This window comes from Procambarus clarkii, unplaced genomic scaffold, assembly GCF_040958095.1.
Source record: "Procambarus clarkii isolate CNS0578487 unplaced genomic scaffold, FALCON_Pclarkii_2.0 HiC_scaffold_992, whole genome shotgun sequence".
NCBI lineage: Eukaryota > Metazoa > Arthropoda > Malacostraca > Decapoda > Cambaridae > Procambarus > Procambarus clarkii.
Window position 1 is genome coordinate 1 of NW_027190024.1, and position 12,905 is coordinate 12,905.

At 42.7% G+C, this 12,905-nt stretch overlaps 2 non-coding genes across 2 annotated transcripts; both read left to right on the top strand.

The window, feature by feature from the left end:
* The first annotated feature begins 3,204 nt into the window (after window positions 1–3,204).
* Window positions 3,205–3,323, top strand: LOC138361901 (5S ribosomal RNA). Its single transcript, XR_011227264.1, has one exon. It is a non-coding gene; the product is annotated as a 5S ribosomal RNA (ribosomal RNA).
* Window positions 3,324–11,434: 8,111 nt separating this feature from the next.
* On the top strand, window positions 11,435–11,553 carry LOC138361903 (5S ribosomal RNA). Its single transcript, XR_011227266.1, has one exon. It is a non-coding gene; the product is annotated as a 5S ribosomal RNA (ribosomal RNA).
* The last annotated feature ends 1,352 nt before the right edge of the window (window positions 11,554–12,905 follow it).

Below are 12,905 nucleotides of genomic sequence, written 5' to 3' on the forward strand. Positions count from 1 at the left end.
GTGGTTGTGATGGCCGGCGCCGAAAATTTTTGCTTATATACGCCGTCTCGAGGCGCTTGCTCGAGCGCCATTGGCTGCTCGACTCGCCTACGTCACCCCGTTGCCCCTCCCCTCCTTCCTCTGGCTGCAGCCAACAGGCAGCTCACCTCAAACACTATTATCGCTGATTTTGCTCTATTTTTTGGATTTGTGCAAAAGTCATTTCACAGAGACGTGAAACAGACGAGTAGGCAACTGCAGTTTTGAAAGCGTTGTGAGAAAGCCGTGTTTCTGCTCGAGTACAAGCATAAAGTAAGGACAGGCAGGAGTTAGGAGTTGCCATGCTACAAGTACGTCCGCTTGACGGGATATAGTCTGGGGAAATCGTGCCGAAATTTTATTATTCACACAACTTCAACACCATGACTGGACGCGGCAAGGGAGGCAAGGGACTCGGAAAGGGTGGCGCCAAGCGTCATCGTAAGGTGCTACGTGACAACATCCAGGGCATCACCAAGCCCGCTATTCGTCGCTTAGCTCGTCGTGGCGGCGTGAAGCGTATTTCGGGTCTCATCTACGAAGAGACCCGTGGCGTCCTGAAGGTGTTCCTCGAGAACGTCATCCGTGATGCTGTAACCTACACGGAACACGCCAAGAGGAAGACCGTCACTGCCATGGACGTGGTGTACGCTCTGAAGCGCCAGGGTCGTACCCTCTACGGATTCGGCGGATAAGAGCTTGGCTAATCCATCGATTCCACCCACCACCACCTCAAAACGGGACCTAATTAGGTCCCTATACTTTTTTACTGAAGGGCTTAATAGACGATAACATAAATTGTTTTGATATCAGCTAGCACATTGGGTCTTATGAAATCTATTTTTTATCCTCGCATGCTTAAAGGGACTCTGATTGGGGAGGGAGGGGTGGGGGGGGGGGGGGAAGGTTTGTTCCGTTATATACTAGCAGAGCAGGATCATTGGTGGTGGGGGGGGGGGGGGGGTGAGGGAGAGAGAGAGAGAGAGAGAGATCTTTCCCAACTCTTCCTTTTTACATGAGTGAGCTACCCGTTTTATTCATTTTATCCTTCTCAGAGCTGTTTTGATAGTATCCAAATGATGGTAAATGAAAAGGGAGGACACGAATATCTACCCAGAATTCAGGACTGGCAATCGATATGCATGTTTGAGTGCGAATCTTTTTCTCTCTCAACTTAGGTATACGTTTATGTCGTACCTAAAAGCGAGAACCACACTATTGGGACAAGTATGCAAGGCCCAATTTTCCTAACAAGCACAGTTAATTTTGTTATTTTCGAACATTTCTTTCCAAATTGGTTTATCCAATTAACAGTATTATATTAAGATCATGAATTGCTGGGTTAGGTTAGGTTAGGTTAGCTTAGCTTAGGTTAGGTTAGCTTAGCTTGGGTTAGCATAGGTTAGGTTAGGTTTGATTACATTTCTATGTTAGATTTAACTCAAATTCAAAACAATTGCAGTCATTCGGCTTGTTAGTCAACTTGCCTCTAATAGGGGCAATTTGTCTAACAAGACTATTTAGTTTTGTGTGCATATATATATATATATATATATATATATATATATATATATATATATATATATATATATATATATATATATATATATATATATATATATATATATATATATATTATAGCTTCAAGACTCCGAACCAATATTGAAGCATCAAGAGGAAGTGCTTGTGTTATGGGCCAATAGGCCTTCTGCAGTTACTTCCATTCTTATGTTTTTATTCCCATTGGTTCGTGTTTTATCTTGTGTAAATGTCAATCACCTCACCCAAAACTTTGGTACCATATCACCTCACCCATGTATGTGTGTATATATATATATATATATATATATATATATATATATATATATATATATATATATATATATATATATATATATATATATATATATATATATATATATATATATATATATATAATATACAGAGTAAATCTACCCCAAAAGTAATGATTTATTTGTCTACAAAACTAAACTCTTTTTGGAATCATATGAGGCCCCTCCACTGAGGGGGGAGGCCTGGATGTTTATTGTCATGTGTATTCATGCTGCTTGCATGTCGTCGTTTATTTTGCCTTTGTTGTTTTCTTGACAGCTTTCTTTGCCTTGGGTGGTTTGGGAGATTTTGAAGCTCTCTTTATTTTGGGCTTTTTGTTCCCAACAACAAGCTGCTGCTGCTGCTGCTGCTTCTTTTTCAAGGCTGTAGGTGGTTTGTTGCTTGTGGCGGCTTTCTTGGGAGTTACCACGGCCTTCTTTGCTGCTGTAGATGGTTTCTTGGTTGTGGTAGCTTTCTTGGGAGTTAGAACGGCCCTCTTCTCTGCTACGGCCAGCTTGAATGATCCACTAGCTCCACTTCCCTTGGTCTGAACAAGAATGCCGTCAGCCACTGCTTTCTTGAGAAATCTTCGGATGTAAATGGCGATCTTGGCAGCCTCGACTTTGTTGTTGGCAACAACGTACTTCTTGATTGCTTGTAGAGACGAGCCCTTACGGTCTTTGAGTGCTGCGACCGCGGCTAGAACCATTTGACTAGTTTTCGGGTGAGCAACCTGGACGCGAGGTTTCCTGGTGGTGGCCACCACAGCAGCAGCAGCCGCAGCCTTCTTGGTAGGCTTTGCTTCTACCATGATGATGATGATGAACCAACCAAGGTGATGAGAGACGCTCAGACAGTCACGGGGGAATGATGCTGCCGCCGCTTGAGCCGAACCTATTTATGTGCCGGCACGGTACAGAAGCTGCAACCTGGCAACTCGTCCACCAATCACGACGGTTGGTTTTACGGCTCCGAAACCTGGATCCCATATCTTCTCTAAAATAGAAGCATTTGTTCATGTTCTTTGTAAAAGTATCATAAAGCAGGACAGATGAGACAAATATCATAAAAACTGAAGAGCAGATGAGCACACACATGTATGTATTACAAAAGAAAATCCACAAATTCATTAGAAATTGGCAGGGTAGGCTGAGGAAGTAGGTAGATGTAAAATGTCTGTAAATGGCGAAAGAACATAAACCCAAGACTGAATAAACGATGTTAAATATCCATGCCAAGGAGACAAAAATATGTTAGGATACAATTACCATTAAGACACCACAAGAAGGTCCGTATCCTGCCGTGATGACTAAAAAGAGTTGGTTATTAGCCACAATGTGTAGGCAGTCTCATGCCAACGGCCATACCACGTTGAGAACACCGCTTCTCGTCCGATCAGCGAAGTTAAGCAACGTTGGGTTTGGTTAGTACTTGGATGGGTGACCGCCTGGGAACACCAAATGCTGTTGGCAATAATGTTTTTTGTTTTGTTTTGTTTTGTTTCGTTTGTTTTTGTTTGAATGGCTGGCTGGCTGGCTGGCTGGCTCCACGGGAAATTCACGGAGTTGTGTGGAATAAGGCCTGGTAAAATGAATTAATATGTATGTCATGTTTAAAACAAACTCGCTTAATATAGTGTGTGAGGCTTTATACAAAAACAAACAACCAAAACAAAACATGTTGTATATATATATATATATATATATATATATATATATATATATATATATATATATATATATATATATATATATATATATATATATATATATATATATATATAGCTTAATCCGGGTTTGAACTCGCAACTCCAAGAATACGCATCACTTATATACACTTTACCACTGGACCACTGCAGGACACTTGATGCTGAGGTATCAATTTAATGACGTAAATGCCATTTCCACAAATAAATGATAATTTAAAAGTATTTGTATGTACAAATCTTTTCTGTTTAAAAGGCTACAATATCAGTTACTGATATAATTTGTGTTAATGTTTCTATACCCACAGGAAGGCATGTTTTTGCTTATATGTAAGGGGTACGGAGAAGGAATCCACAGACCATCATTCCCCTTCCCCCCCCCCCCCCCTCCCACCTACTACCACCACCACCACCACCACCACCACTACTCACCACCAATCACCACCAATCACCACCACCACCACCAATCACCACCAATCACCACCACCACACCTAACCGAAAACCCCCTAACACATCAACCCTCCCCCCAATCAACAGGCGAAATAATAACCCTCAAATGCCTGCCTGCCTGCCAGCCAGCCAATACTAACGGTCTTCTCAGAAAGAAAATCTCTTTGTATCTGTATTACTTGATGAAATGTATGATTCTAATAATGAAAATAAATTGTTATGTCGGTTGTATGAGCATAATGACCAATATGCACATGATATGAATGAATTAAATAGTGTAGTTTTAAGTAATTAGGTTGTAGACACATTAAGCGGATATGATATTTGACGCGTCCAGAACTGGTGATTTTTGGTTTAGTTTTAAATGCACCACCACCACCACCATTGCTTCCCCAGAGCCTAATTAAGGACCGGTAAAAGGAGTCAATATGTATGTCATCTATAAAACCAAAGAATGAATAAAAACACACACACACACACCTACATAATAGTACTAGGAAGATTGTATGGCATAAAAAAAAAAAAAGTACTCCCATTGGGTCGTTTGAACTCGCGACTTCCAAAACACCAGCCACACACCTTACCACCCAGCCACCATAGAGTTGGTATAATTGTGCAACTTTAGTTATAAAACTAAAGTTCTTATTGTCTCAAATCTTATTGTCTGTTCTATGAAAAGGCATGATGTAAATTATGTATTTTTTGAATGATTGAATTGTAGGCACATTAAGCGGATTCGATATTTGATATATCCAGAAAAGGTGATTTCTGTTCAGTTTTAAAATGCATCACCGTTAACGCTAAAGGACTGGTAAAACGACTCGATGTTTGTCATTTTTAAAATAAACACTAAAACTAGGCCCTTAACATATATAATGTTTGAATATAAATTGAATGCATATAAATACAAAGTGGGAGTGGCTGGCTGGCTGGCTGCCTGCCTGCCTGGCTGGCTGGCTGGCTGGCTGGCTGGCTGGCTGGCTGGCTGGCTGGCTGGCTGACTGGCTGGCTGGCTGCCTGCCTGCCTGCCTGCCTGCCTGCCTGCCTGCCTGCCTGCCTGCCTGCCTGCCTGCCTGCCTGCCTGCCTGGCTGGCTGGCTGGCTGGCTGGCTGGCTGGCTGGCTGGCTGCCCGCCCGCCCGCCCGCCCGCCCGCCCGCCCGCCTGCTTGCCTTGCCTTGCCTTGCCTTGCCTTGCCTGTCCTGTCCTGTTATTGCCTTGCCTTGCCTTGCCTTGCCTTGCCTTGCCTTGCCTTGCCTTGCCCTGCCCTGCCTTGGCTGCAGCTGGCTGGCTGGCCGTAAATCAACTCTTAACAACACCACACCACACCACACCATCACTCATCACCCATCACCCACCACCGGCCCCAGTCTCCCAGCCTCTCTTATATACCCGAGCAGGCCCTTTAAATTATTTGAATTGTTGCACTTCGGCCAATGGCACGATCGCTGCTGCTCAAACATATTCTGGTTCACAAGTATTATAATATATTATATTATATTATATTATATATATATATATATATATATATATATATATATATATATATATATATATATATATATATATATATATATATATATATATTTATTCATGAAACACATTAAAACCTTGATCATTTATTCATTCATTACGTCTAGTGAAGAATTGCTTTTGTTCATTTGTATGATTAAAAATTGATAGAATATGAATTCCTCGCTTAAAGTAAAATATAAAATATATATTGGATTTATATGATTGGTTAATATTCCAAGTGATGCTGAATATCCCCTATAATTTTGTTTTGTTTGTTTGTTTGTTATGTACACATTCCAAATGAAATCAATATAAATGTTATTATTAATGTTTGAAAGTTGATTGTCTACTTGAATCTCTCTATTAAAGTGTGTGTGGCTCCGGATGGAGCCTGGTTATGGTATTTGTCGTGGTGGGTGGCAGAAGTGCTTACTTCTTCTCTGTCTTCTTTGGCAAAAGAACTGCCTGAATGTTTGGAAGAACACCTCCCTGTGCAATGGTTACGCCAGACAGAAGTTTGTTGAGTTCTTCGTCGTTGCGGATGGCCAACTGCAAGTGACGTGGGATGATACGGGTCTTCTTGTTGTCACGTGCGGCGTTACCGGCGAGCTCCAGAACTTCGGCAGCGAGGTATTCCATGACGGCTGCCAGGTAGACAGGAGCGCCAGCACCGACGCGTTCGGCGTAGTTGCCTTTACGCAGCAGACGGTGAATTCTGCCCACGGGGAACTGAAGTCCGGCCCTGCTGGAGCGAGACTTTGACTTGCCCTTCACTTTGCCTCCCTTGCCGCGTCCTGACATTGCTGCTGCTGTTGTGGGTTTGTGGTGTTTTATGCCGGCCCGCAGATCGAGCTTCGTGTTATATACCCCGCTCAGGATCAAGGGAGTCCGCCACTGACCAATCAGCGCGCTCCGCCACGCGACCCGCTCTGAGCTGAGTCGCGAGCGGGATATAAAAGGAAAGCTCGACTCGCGCAAAAGTTCATTATTGTATCGCAACGCCAGCCAGCACGAGCATCATCATCATGCCACCCAAGGCATCTGGAAAGGCTGCCAAGAAGGCCGGAAAGGCCCAGAAGGCCATTGCCAAGGGCGATAAGAAAAAGAAGCGCAGGAGGAAGGAGAGCTACAGCATCTACATCTACAAAGTGCTGAAGCAGGTCCACCCCGACACTGGTATCTCTTCCAAAGCCATGTCGATCATGAACTCGTTCGTGAACGACATCTTCGAGCGCATCGCCGCCGAGGCTTCTCGCCTGGCCCACTACAACAAGCGTTCCACCATTACCAGTCGGGAGATCCAGACGGCTGTAAGGCTCCTGTTGCCCGGAGAACTGGCCAAGCACGCCGTCTCTGAGGGCACTAAGGCCGTCACCAAGTACACCTCCTCCAAGTAAACGGCTTACTTACTGCCCTGTGGTGGTGGCTTGGCCTCAAACCAACAAACTCGGCTCCATTGGAGCCACACTTTAATTTCTAAAGAGATTGTGAGTGTTAGACACCAATACTATTATAACAAAAACCTCTGTCACTGAAAGCAAATAGCTATAAAATGAGAATATTTATGAAACTGTCTGTGTGTGTTTCTCTCTCTCAGTCTCTGTCTGTCTGTCTGTCTGTCTGTCTGTCTGTCTGTCTGTCTGTCTGTCTGTCTGTCTGTCTGTCTGTCTGTCTCTGTCTCTGTCTCTGTCTCTGTCTCTGCATGTCTCTCTCTCTCTCTCTCTCTCTCTCTCTCAACACACATATAAACACTCGGTATCTTTTTTCTAGAGATTAGAGATTCATTGTTATGTTCCACATTAGGATTACTATGCAGGCCACCCTCTTAAGGTTTGAAAATGTCAAGAAAACGGTTAATTTAAAATGTCATCTCCTAACTTAACAGATTAAGCCAGAGGACCAAAAACAGAATAAAACAGGACAGGACAGTATGTCACTTATACAAGCTGCTTTTATTTCTAGTACAGTATGACAATTTTTTTTTTTTTTTTTTTTTTTGGGGGGGGGGGGGGGGGGGAGGAGGATCCTTGGCAGTGCATAAGAATGAAAAGCGACGGCGTTTTGTTTGTAAGAGGACAGGTTGTACTACAAATGACTTGATTTATTGATATCACGTGTACAGTGTATGTATGACACCTAAATTATTGTATTTATTTATTTATTATATGTATAGATGAAGGTAAATTCATATGACTGATGCTAGGAATGTCTGAAATCTCCTTAGAAGGATATTTTGGCCCTGAGAAGGGCCGAGTTTGGTGTATACTAGGGTGGTCGTTTTAGCTTATGCACGCTCTCCACGGATACGGCGAGCAAGCTGAATGTCCTTTGGCATGATGGTGACACGCTTGGCGTGGATGGCACAGAGGTTAGTGTCCTCGAAGAGACCGACCAGGTAAGCCTCGGATGCCTCCTGTAAAGCCATGACGGCAGACGACTGGAAGCGAAGATCGGTCTTGAAGTCCTGGGCAATCTCGCGCACCAGACGCTGGAAGGGAAGTTTCCTGATGAGCAACTCTGTGCTCTTCTGGTAACGACGGATCTCACGCAGGGCGACCGTTCCGGGCCTGTAACGGTGAGGCTTCTTCACGCCCCCTGTGGCAGGAGCAGACTTGCGTGCTGCCTTGGTGGCCAGCTGCTTACGAGGAGCCTTGCCTCCCGTGGACTTGCGAGCAGTCTGCTTGGTGCGAGCCATGGTGAACAACTGTGGTTTGTGATGGCCGGCGCCGAAAAATTTTTGCTTATATACGCCGTCTCGAGGCGCTTGCTCGAGCGCCATTGGCTGCTCGACTCGCCTACGTCACCCCGTTGCCCCTCCCCTCCTTCCTCTGGCTGCAGCCAACAGGCAGCTCACCTCAAACACTATTATCGCTGATTTTGCTCTATTTTTTGGATTTGTGCAAAAGTCATTTCACAGAGACGTGAAACAGACGAGTAGGCAACTGCAGTTTTGAAAGCGTTGTGAGAAAGCCGTGTTTCTGCTCGAGTACAAGCATAAAGTAAGGACAGGCAGGAGTTAGGAGTTGCCATGCTACAAGTACGTCCGCTTGACGGGATATAGTCTGGGGAAATCGTGCCGAAATTTTATTATTCACACAACTTCAACACCATGACTGGACGCGGCAAGGGAGGCAAGGGACTCGGAAAGGGTGGCGCCAAGCGTCATCGTAAGGTGCTACGTGACAACATCCAGGGCATCACCAAGCCCGCTATTCGTCGCTTAGCTCGTCGTGGCGGCGTGAAGCGTATTTCGGGTCTCATCTACGAAGAGACCCGTGGCGTCCTGAAGGTGTTCCTCGAGAACGTCATCCGTGATGCTGTAACCTACACGGAACACGCCAAGAGGAAGACCGTCACTGCCATGGACGTGGTGTACGCTCTGAAGCGCCAGGGTCGTACCCTCTACGGATTCGGCGGATAAGAGCTTGGCTAATCCATCGATTCCACCCACCACCACCTCAAAACGGGACCTAATTAGGTCCCTATACTTTTTTACTGAAGGGCTTAATAGACGATAACATAAATTGTTTTGATATCAGCTAGCACATTGGGTCTTATGAAATCTATTTTTTATCCTCGCATGCTTAAAGGGACTCTGATTGGGGAGGGAGGGGTGGGGGGGGGGGGGGAAGGTTTGTTCCGTTATATACTAGCAGAGCAGGATCATTGGTGGTGGGGGGGGGGGGGGGTGAGGGAGAGAGAGAGAGAGAGAGAGATCTTTCCCAACTCTTCCTTTTTACATGAGTGAGCTACCCGTTTTATTCATTTTATCCTTCTCAGAGCTGTTTTGATAGTATCCAAATGATGGTAAATGAAAAGGGAGGACACGAATATCTACCCAGAATTCAGGACTGGCAATCGATATGCATGTTTGAGTGCGAATCTTTTTCTCTCTCAACTTAGGTATACGTTTATGTCGTACCTAAAAGCGAGAACCACACTATTGGGACAAGTATGCAAGGCCCAATTTTCCTAACAAGCACAGTTAATTTTGTTATTTTCGAACATTTCTTTCCAAATTGGTTTATCCAATTAACAGTATTATATTAAGATCATGAATTGCTGGGTTAGGTTAGGTTAGGTTAGCTTAGCTTAGGTTAGGTTAGCTTAGCTTGGGTTAGCATAGGTTAGGTTAGGTTTGATTACATTTCTATGTTAGATTTAACTCAAATTCAAAACAATTGCAGTCATTCGGCTTGTTAGTCAACTTGCCTCTAATAGGGGCAATTTGTCTAACAAGACTATTTAGTTTTGTGTGCATATATATATATATATATATATATATATATATATATATATATATATATATATATATATATATATATATATATATATATATATATATATATATATATATATATATTATAGCTTCAAGACTCCGAACCAATATTGAAGCATCAAGAGGAAGTGCTTGTGTTATGGGCCAATAGGCCTTCTGCAGTTACTTCCATTCTTATGTTTTTATTCCCATTGGTTCGTGTTTTATCTTGTGTAAATGTCAATCACCTCACCCAAAACTTTGGTACCATATCACCTCACCCATGTATGTGTGTATATATATATATATATATATATATATATATATATATATATATATATATATATATATATATATATATATATATATATATATATATATATATATATATATATATATATATATATAATATACAGAGTAAATCTACCCCAAAAGTAATGATTTATTTGTCTACAAAACTAAACTCTTTTTGGAATCATATGAGGCCCCTCCACTGAGGGGGGAGGCCTGGATGTTTATTGTCATGTGTATTCATGCTGCTTGCATGTCGTCGTTTATTTTGCCTTTGTTGTTTTCTTGACAGCTTTCTTTGCCTTGGGTGGTTTGGGAGATTTTGAAGCTCTCTTTATTTTGGGCTTTTTGTTCCCAACAACAAGCTGCTGCTGCTGCTGCTGCTTCTTTTTCAAGGCTGTAGGTGGTTTGTTGCTTGTGGCGGCTTTCTTGGGAGTTACCACGGCCTTCTTTGCTGCTGTAGATGGTTTCTTGGTTGTGGTAGCTTTCTTGGGAGTTAGAACGGCCCTCTTCTCTGCTACGGCCAGCTTGAATGATCCACTAGCTCCACTTCCCTTGGTCTGAACAAGAATGCCGTCAGCCACTGCTTTCTTGAGAAATCTTCGGATGTAAATGGCGATCTTGGCAGCCTCGACTTTGTTGTTGGCAACAACGTACTTCTTGATTGCTTGTAGAGACGAGCCCTTACGGTCTTTGAGTGCTGCGACCGCGGCTAGAACCATTTGACTAGTTTTCGGGTGAGCAACCTGGACGCGAGGTTTCCTGGTGGTGGCCACCACAGCAGCAGCAGCCGCAGCCTTCTTGGTAGGCTTTGCTTCTACCATGATGATGATGATGAACCAACCAAGGTGATGAGAGACGCTCAGACAGTCACGGGGGAATGATGCTGCCGCCGCTTGAGCCGAACCTATTTATGTGCCGGCACGGTACAGAAGCTGCAACCTGGCAACTCGTCCACCAATCACGACGGTTGGTTTTACGGCTCCGAAACCTGGATCCCATATCTTCTCTAAAATAGAAGCATTTGTTCATGTTCTTTGTAAAAGTATCATAAAGCAGGACAGATGAGACAAATATCATAAAAACTGAAGAGCAGATGAGCACACACATGTATGTATTACAAAAGAAAATCCACAAATTCATTAGAAATTGGCAGGGTAGGCTGAGGAAGTAGGTAGATGTAAAATGTCTGTAAATGGCGAAAGAACATAAACCCAAGACTGAATAAACGATGTTAAATATCCATGCCAAGGAGACAAAAATATGTTAGGATACAATTACCATTAAGACACCACAAGAAGGTCCGTATCCTGCCGTGATGACTAAAAAGAGTTGGTTATTAGCCACAATGTGTAGGCAGTCTCATGCCAACGGCCATACCACGTTGAGAACACCGCTTCTCGTCCGATCAGCGAAGTTAAGCAACGTTGGGTTTGGTTAGTACTTGGATGGGTGACCGCCTGGGAACACCAAATGCTGTTGGCAATAATGTTTTTTGTTTTGTTTTGTTTTGTTTCGTTTGTTTTTGTTTGAATGGCTGGCTGGCTGGCTGGCTGGCTCCACGGGAAATTCACGGAGTTGTGTGGAATAAGGCCTGGTAAAATGAATTAATATGTATGTCATGTTTAAAACAAACTCGCTTAATATAGTGTGTGAGGCTTTATACAAAAACAAACAACCAAAACAAAACATGTTGTATATATATATATATATATATATATATATATATATATATATATATATATATATATATATATATATATATATATATATATATATATATATATATATATATATATATATATAGCTTAATCCGGGTTTGAACTCGCAACTCCAAGAATACGCATCACTTATATACACTTTACCACTGGACCACTGCAGGACACTTGATGCTGAGGTATCAATTTAATGACGTAAATGCCATTTCCACAAATAAATGATAATTTAAAAGTATTTGTATGTACAAATCTTTTCTGTTTAAAAGGCTACAATATCAGTTACTGATATAATTTGTGTTAATGTTTCTATACCCACAGGAAGGCATGTTTTTGCTTATATGTAAGGGGTACGGAGAAGGAATCCACAGACCATCATTCCCCTTCCCCCCCCCCCCCCCCCCTCCCACCTACTACCACCACCACCACCACCACCACCACTACTCACCACCAATCACCACCAATCACCACCACCACCACCAATCACCACCAATCACCACCACCACACCTAACCGAAAACCCCCTAACACATCAACCCTCCCCCCAATCAACAGGCGAAATAATAACCCTCAAATGCCTGCCTGCCTGCCAGCCAGCCAATACTAACGGTCTTCTCAGAAAGAAAATCTCTTTGTATCTGTATTACTTGATGAAATGTATGATTCTAATAATGAAAATAAATTGTTATGTCGGTTGTATGAGCATAATGACCAATATGCACATGATATGAATGAATTAAATAGTGTAGTTTTAAGTAATTAGGTTGTAGACACATTAAGCGGATATGATATTTGACGCGTCCAGAACTGGTGATTTTTGGTTTAGTTTTAAATGCACCACCACCACCACCATTGCTTCCCCAGAGCCTAATTAAGGACCGGTAAAAGGAGTCAATATGTATGTCATCTATAAAACCAAAGAATGAATAAAAACACACACACACACACCTACATAATAGTACTAGGAAGATTGTATGGCATAAAAAAAAAAAAAAGTACTCCCATTGGGTCGTTTGAACTCGCGACTTCCAAAACACCAGCCACACACCTTACCACCCAGCCACCATAGAGTTGGTATAATTGTGCAACTTTAGTTATAAAACTAAAGTTCTTATTGTCTCAA